The sequence below is a fragment of the Athene cunicularia genome (assembly GCF_003259725.1).
Source record: "Athene cunicularia isolate RWA chromosome 2 unlocalized genomic scaffold, athCun1 chr2_part1, whole genome shotgun sequence".
Classification (NCBI taxonomy): domain Eukaryota; kingdom Metazoa; phylum Chordata; class Aves; order Strigiformes; family Strigidae; genus Athene; species Athene cunicularia.
The window spans coordinates 149,493,765-149,500,477 of record NW_020799095.1 but is presented as its reverse complement, the minus strand read 5'-3'; the positions used below and the strand labels follow the sequence as shown (position 1 = coordinate 149,500,477).

The following is a 6,713-nucleotide window of genomic DNA, read 5'->3' as shown; positions in this document are numbered from 1 at the left end:
TAAGAGACAGGGGCCGTGGGGTTTCCCTTGCTCAGCCCCTCGACGCGGGCCTTCGCCCCAGGCTAGCACCGGAGTTTTGTAACTTGTTTTTAATGGCAAATAGGCTGATTCTACATACATATATTCCAATTACAGGCCAGTGGCTACAAAATTGTTAACTCAAACTGTAATTAGAGGCTGCTAAATACCTCTTGCTGCTGTAGTACAGCAGAAGGGAATGCTGTCTGGTAATCCTGCCACTTGTCAGAGGTTATGGAGAGGTGTGGAGGGCACAGGTAAACTATTAAGTGATTATGGGGCTGCGTCTTTATTATTAACACGCATTCCTCTTCTACAGAAAGTATTTAACTTACTACTATTTATCTACAACTCCCTGCCAGGAGGGGGCAGAGAGGGGGGATAAGTCTCTGGAGCCAAGGAGCCAGCGCCAGGCCCCGAGGGAATGGCCTCAAGCTGCCCAGGGCAGGGTCAGGCTGGCTCTGAGGAAGGATTTCTGTGCAGAAGGGGCTGTTGGGCGTTGGAATGGGCTGCCCAGGGCAGGGGGGGAGTCCCCATCCCTGGAGGGGTTGAAGAGTCGGGCTGACCCAGCGCTGAGGGATCTGGGGGAGTTGGGAACGGTCAGGGTGAGGTTCATGGTTCGACTGAAGGATCTTCAAGGTCTTTTCCAACCTTGATGATTCTGGAACTGGTTCTGTAACCTGTGTGTCTGTTGTGTAGGTGACTTGTAACATACTTAGGGGTGACTTGTGCCAGCACAGGCCTGCTAAAGGCAACGGGGGGGTTTGCTACTGCTGTTGGCTCCAGAAGTTTTGTGCCTGTCTTGAGTGAGAGCTGCTGTACTCCACTGAGAGTGATTCAGCACTTCCAAACCCGATGATGCATAGTTTACATTTCGTTAATGGTTTTAAACACAAGTTTCCAATACACTTTACAAACAACATGCCTGATCATTTGTATTGGTAAGAAGTCTGCTAAAGCCACTACTTTGATTACTACTTAGCATGAGAGGGAAGAATGGGAGCTTTTCCATAGCATGCAATAATAGTTCACAGAGAATTTAAGACAGAAAGGGATGTACCCATAAAGAATCATATTAAATGGAAAATACTGAGAATTTAACTGAATATTAGTAGCTTATGCAGAATTGGCTGAATACATAAGGACAAGACTTTCCTGCAGATGATACTGATTTATTAATAAAAGGTAGCACCTTAAGCAGTTGTAAGCACCTTTGTGCAAGGATAGTATGGTGAAAATCAGTTCCAACATGACCATAGCTGGGGACATATTTTACAGCTACCTAGTACAGATAATCTACATCTCTCAGTGTGGCAGGTGCATCCACCCAATGAGAACAGAGCTTTTGGCTGCTGAAGTGCAGCAGCTCGGGGCTGCCTTTGCTCTGGGGCCTCACGGTAACTGGGACCTTTGGGCAGTGGGAGCCGCTATTGACCACAGGGCAGGTTGGGCCTGGGTATCGATGGAGTCCCCTGGGAGCCATTTGGAGCTCGTCCCCTGGAGCAGCAGCTGCAGTCGAGGGCTCTCCCCTTGGGTCAGGACGCTGCCCAAGGAAACTCCTCGAGGTGCCTTGGGTCGGGACGCTGCCCTGAGCAGGTCCTCACTTGTCAGGTGAGTGATTTTGGGTTGCAGTTAAACCCTAGGTGGCAGGGCTTTGTAAAGCGTTTGGGGTTGTCTAAACCCCAGAGAGTGGGGCTTTGTTTTGCGTTTTATGTTGCTATTAAACCCTATAGAGTTCTTTGTTAGGCGTTCTGGGTTGCTGTTAAACCCTAGAAAGCAGTTCTGTTCTCCTCTCACAGACATTCGAAGCTGTAATTTATGGAGAGCTAGTTAACTGTGTTAATAATATTTTTTTTTTTTTAAATTTTTGGTGCTTGGTTGTTATTTGAGAGCATCCGTAAGAATTGGCATCGTCGGCAGGATGTCAATAGAGGAGATATTACAGAAATACAGTTGTGCCCCTTCTCCCCCAGATATGCAATGGGTGAAGGAGAGGTGGTTTGATCCAGTGGAAGTTGCGAGAAAGTTGGAACAAAGCCGGGGAAGTTGGAGGAGAAGCAGAAGTGAAGGAAAAATGTGTGCCATGTTAGGTGCCTGCTTGATTCAGGCGCACAGGAATTCCTGCCCGCGCTGCTGCCTGTGTTTGTGCTGTGGGCGGAGAAAGGAGCGGAGCACCTGCAGCGGCCCAGGCGAGCCTGCCGCACGCAGCGGGGCCCAGCCGTGTCTGACCAGGAAGCAAAACCTTCAGCTGAGGACTTGAGAGATAAGAAAGAAGGGGAATACGTTAAACTCAAAGTCATTGGGCAGGACAGCAGTGAAATTCACTTCAAGGTGGAAAAGACAACACACCTCAAGAAACTCAAAGAATCATACTGTCAAAGACAGGGTGTTCCAATGAATTCACCCAGGTTCTTTTTCGAGGGTCAGAGAATCACTGATAATCATACCCCCAAGGAGCTGGGGTTGGAGGAGGAAGATGTGATTGAAGTTTATCAGGAACAGATGGGGGGGTAATCACTCAACAGTATAGATCCTTCTGTTTGTTTTCTGCCCCCTTAATCCTTTTTTATTTTTAAATAATAGTTATTTTGTAATGTGGTGTTCAGCACTGAATTGAAACTGACACCTACTTTGTAATGGAGAAAGATGCCTTACAGGAGTGGTTGGAAATGGATAATTTAAAGACAGAATTATTACGAGAAAGAGAGAGAAGGTGGTTATTAGAAAGAAAAATTGAAATTATGCTGGCACGAGCAAAAAAGCCTCCTAGTGTTGTTCAGATTCGAAAGTTAATTACAGGTGTAGATCTTGAGAAGTGGAATGGGGATATTTGGGGAGAGTCTGATGGAAGTGGCCCGGAGCAAGTAGAGAAATTGGAGGAAAGACAGGTGCGACCTGTCATTAAAACAAAGGCACACAGGTCCACAAGGTGGGAAACCCCGAACCACGGTCCGTACAACCCCCTGGACAGGAGCCGAGCTCGGTGAGCTTCAGGTTAAATATTCGTGTAAGCTGGGTGAAACTGAGTATTTGTGGAGAGTTTCTTTAATGGGGTGAAATGCTGGAGTTTCAACCCCCAGCCCCAAATTAATGTTGACATGTGGGTGATTCCCACAGCCCTTCCCAAAGGGGGGTGAGTTTCCCTTTAAGCTTCCCTCCAGGGTGGGGCGGCCTTGCAGACAGAGCCATTGGGTCACTGAGCCCCAGGGCTCTGCTGTGAGTAACCCCAGGTCAGGTGTCCACTGAGGGATAACAGCTGGGACCCCTTGCAGGCAGGGCAGTGTCTGTGTGTGAGGTGGGTGCCCTGTGCAGAGTTCCCTGTTGGGGAAGGACCTCCCGCCTCCCTGGGACTGGGCTCCAGTCAGGTCTGGCTTTTGTAAACGTGGGCTGTGTAGGGATTCAGTGTGTGGCTTCCTTGGTCTGATGTGTTTGGCTGGTTGACCTGGTTGTCTCCTGTCCCTTCTATGGGAGACTACATTTCACCATTTGTTCCACCCATTGTGGTTGTGTGGTGGTGTTGGGGTCACTGGGATTGATGTTGATTATGTATAACCTGACTGACTTGTTTGTACCCCCAGTGCTCACCCCTGTACTGACCCTTTTGTATCAAATACAATCTGGTTATTGGTTCATCTTTATGCTGCCTGTGTCCTTTATGCTAGGCCTGATAATTGGCAAAACAGGGGGGGATCAAATTCTGTTGAGTGATGATGAGGTGGGAGGTTTCTGGGGTCCCAGAGTGGTTTTAAGTGATGGACCAGCGGGTAACCAGTTGATGATATTGCGAGTGGCTTACTGGGCGGAGGGGGTGGATCTTAAGGGGGGGGGGAACCTGTTACTGATTTTGCTATCAACTGAAATCAAATTATGTTTGATTTTAATATGAATATAGAATTAAGAGATATTTTAGTAGAAATTATTTGTTCACATTTATTGCACTTCATACCAGCAACTGGATGCTACTCTAAAATCCCCTCTATAGCCCTGTACCAAGGCCAAAGGGATTGGTCAAAATTATCTAGTAGGAACATTTAGAACCTAGCTAACAAACACAAGCTGATTTATAAACTGATTTATGATGCATACATAGAACTAGAAGAATGCACGTAGCTGTCAAGGTCTGGGATTAATGGGAAGTGAGGAAAGTCAACTGTAACAGCTTGCAAGTATCTGCCAAGAAACCGTGAACTTAAGCAAAGGGTATTTCTGGCAGGGGGAGACTGTGACCACCGACTCATGGACCACCTACTCATATTACACCCCAGACTCATTTCTAGACATTTCTAGCCTTCAATGTGCAAAATTGGAAATAGGAGGAGAGTATGATAATGATTTGCAGGAAATACTATGTTTATCTATGAACACTTAATGAATATGTATGAGTAAGTTCTATACAACATGTATGATTTTAGTTCTTGGTGTGTGTTGTTAGTGAGAGCACTCACTTGTGCACCCAGCCATCAATAAAGAAGTGTCTGCTTATCTGCATCAAATTGGTGTTGTTACGTTCCTTATTCCGAATTTTCGGTAACATTACCATTAAAGTCAAGGGACTGTCGGAGCTGGCAGAGGGCGTACAAAAGGCCGCTTGCATTCAGGCGATGGATGAGAGGGGGCGATGTGGAGTCCCGCTTGCGGCACTGGTGGATCCCAGGCACCTTCGAGCTCTTATTAGAGGGCTCCCGGATGCCTTAAAGATCCGTGTCCTGTCCCTCAGAGAAAGGGTGCAAAGAGCTATTGAATGCAACCAGCAAACCCCCCCAACCCTCACGTACATGTGTTAACGTGGGCAGAGAGGTGTTACGGGATCTGGTTGCTTATGGGCGAGAGATGGGCTGGACTGAGCCGGATGGGGGTGAGGATGGAAGCCGGAGGGCTTGGCAAGTGAGGTGGAAACTTCCCCCCAGGCAGACTCCTCGTAGAGAATTTAAACCACCCCGGGATAAATCAGGTCGATTTTAATACGATTCAGGAAGGAATCATCTTTGGTGGAAGGCGTTGGCACTGGGGGTACCCCAAACAATATTCCATGGGCAATCTACTGGGAACATCTTGAACTTGGTGCAATTGCTGGAGAGCAGAACTAGAGAATGACGGAAAAATATTATGGTTTGGTGTTCTGGTAGGTAAACAGTGGTGTTCACCAGACGGCAGTGTGGAGTTTTGGAGTTAGGGGAACAGAAGTTACCTGTGTCTCTCAATATCCATTGCCAACTGCTGCCAAACAGGGTATTTTTGAGGTAATTAATGATACTGAAAAAAGATTATAAATTGTGCACATTCCCCTTACAGTTCTCTGGTGTGGCCAGTCTGCAAACCAAACAAAAAATGGCAGTTAACAGCCAATGATGGGTGGCTGAATGCCCATCAGGGCCTTTTATCAGCTGCCGGAAGATCAGTATTGCCACACAGGGCTGACAGGGAAGGAAACACCCAAATCCATTTAATCAGGTAACAGGAGTCACTTTACTGCCAGGGTGCACCAGGGCACAACAAGGCATCAAGTGGGTGTTTCATACACCATATTACCCTCAAAATAGTGGCATGGATGAGCAAATTCATGGCCTGATCAAGAAACATGCCAATGTTTCACGACCTAACTAGGATATAAGGTTGGCAGAGGCGGTTTTTATTATTAATAACTGCTGGAGACATTATGTGAACCCAAAATATGAGCATTTTGTCCTATGGGATTATCAGGTGATGATGCTCCTATATTTGACAATCATAAGGGCCAGTTCCTCCTGAAAATACATGCAGGCCAACCTGCCATGGTGAAGTTGCCCTTAGTTGGCATTGTGCCTATGACCCTGGTAAAATCTAGGGGGCTTAGATTATAGCTGGGAGGCCTTAGATAAAGGTGGAAAACTTCACCGAATCAGTGCCTGATGGATAATCCCAGATTTCTAACTTGATGCCGGGGTTCTGATCCAAAGCCTAGTTGTGTTTTTTTATTAGGATCTTGAAGGAACAGATGACTTTGGCATCCTGCTTGGCCATGGGGATCCGTATGGACAGTCAAGACTCGGACGACAACGTGGTGGTGAATGAATCTTGTGAAATTGGCAGCATTCAGAAGAATGTGATTGAACTTGGTGCTATTGTGTTAATGTCACTTCAGGTCAAAAAATTAAGAAAGTGGCAAGAGACTTGAGGCAATTGTTGCCATATTAAGCATTAATTGATTAATTGGATATATTTAAATCTTCCTTATTAGAATGGTTAATCAGCTTCCTTCAGTGTTGATTGTAATGCATTGTATGGTTGGAGGGTTGGTTGTTTTTATTAAGATTTGATTGTATAATCATCTAGGGATGATGCAACAAGTATGGAGACTCACCAGGACCACACTCCCTTTTAACCTTGGAGGCAAGAGGTGACTGCACCACCACTTCAAGGAAACCGGCCGGATCATGACTGTAGTCACGAGGTGGATTGTGGCAGGTGCATCCACCTAACAAGAGCAGAGCTTCTTGGCTGCTGAAGTGCAGCAGCTTGGGGCTGCCTTTGCTCTCGGGGCCTCACGGTAACTGGGGCCTTTGGGCAGTGGGAGCCGCTATTGACCACAGGGCAGGTTGGGCCTGGGTATCGATGGAGTCCCCTGGGAGCCATTTGGAGCTCGTCCCCTGGAGCAGCAGCTGCGGTTGAGGGCTCTCCCCTGGGGTCAGGACGCTGCCCAAGGAAACTCCTCGAGG

The 6,713-nt window shown here is 47.1% G+C and overlaps 1 pseudogene; it reads left to right on the top strand.

Moving 5' to 3' along the window:
• Positions 1-1,939: 1,939 nt before the first annotated feature.
• On the top strand, positions 1,940-2,603 carry LOC113476192 (annotated as a pseudogene).
• Positions 2,604-6,713: the final 4,110 nt, after the last annotated feature.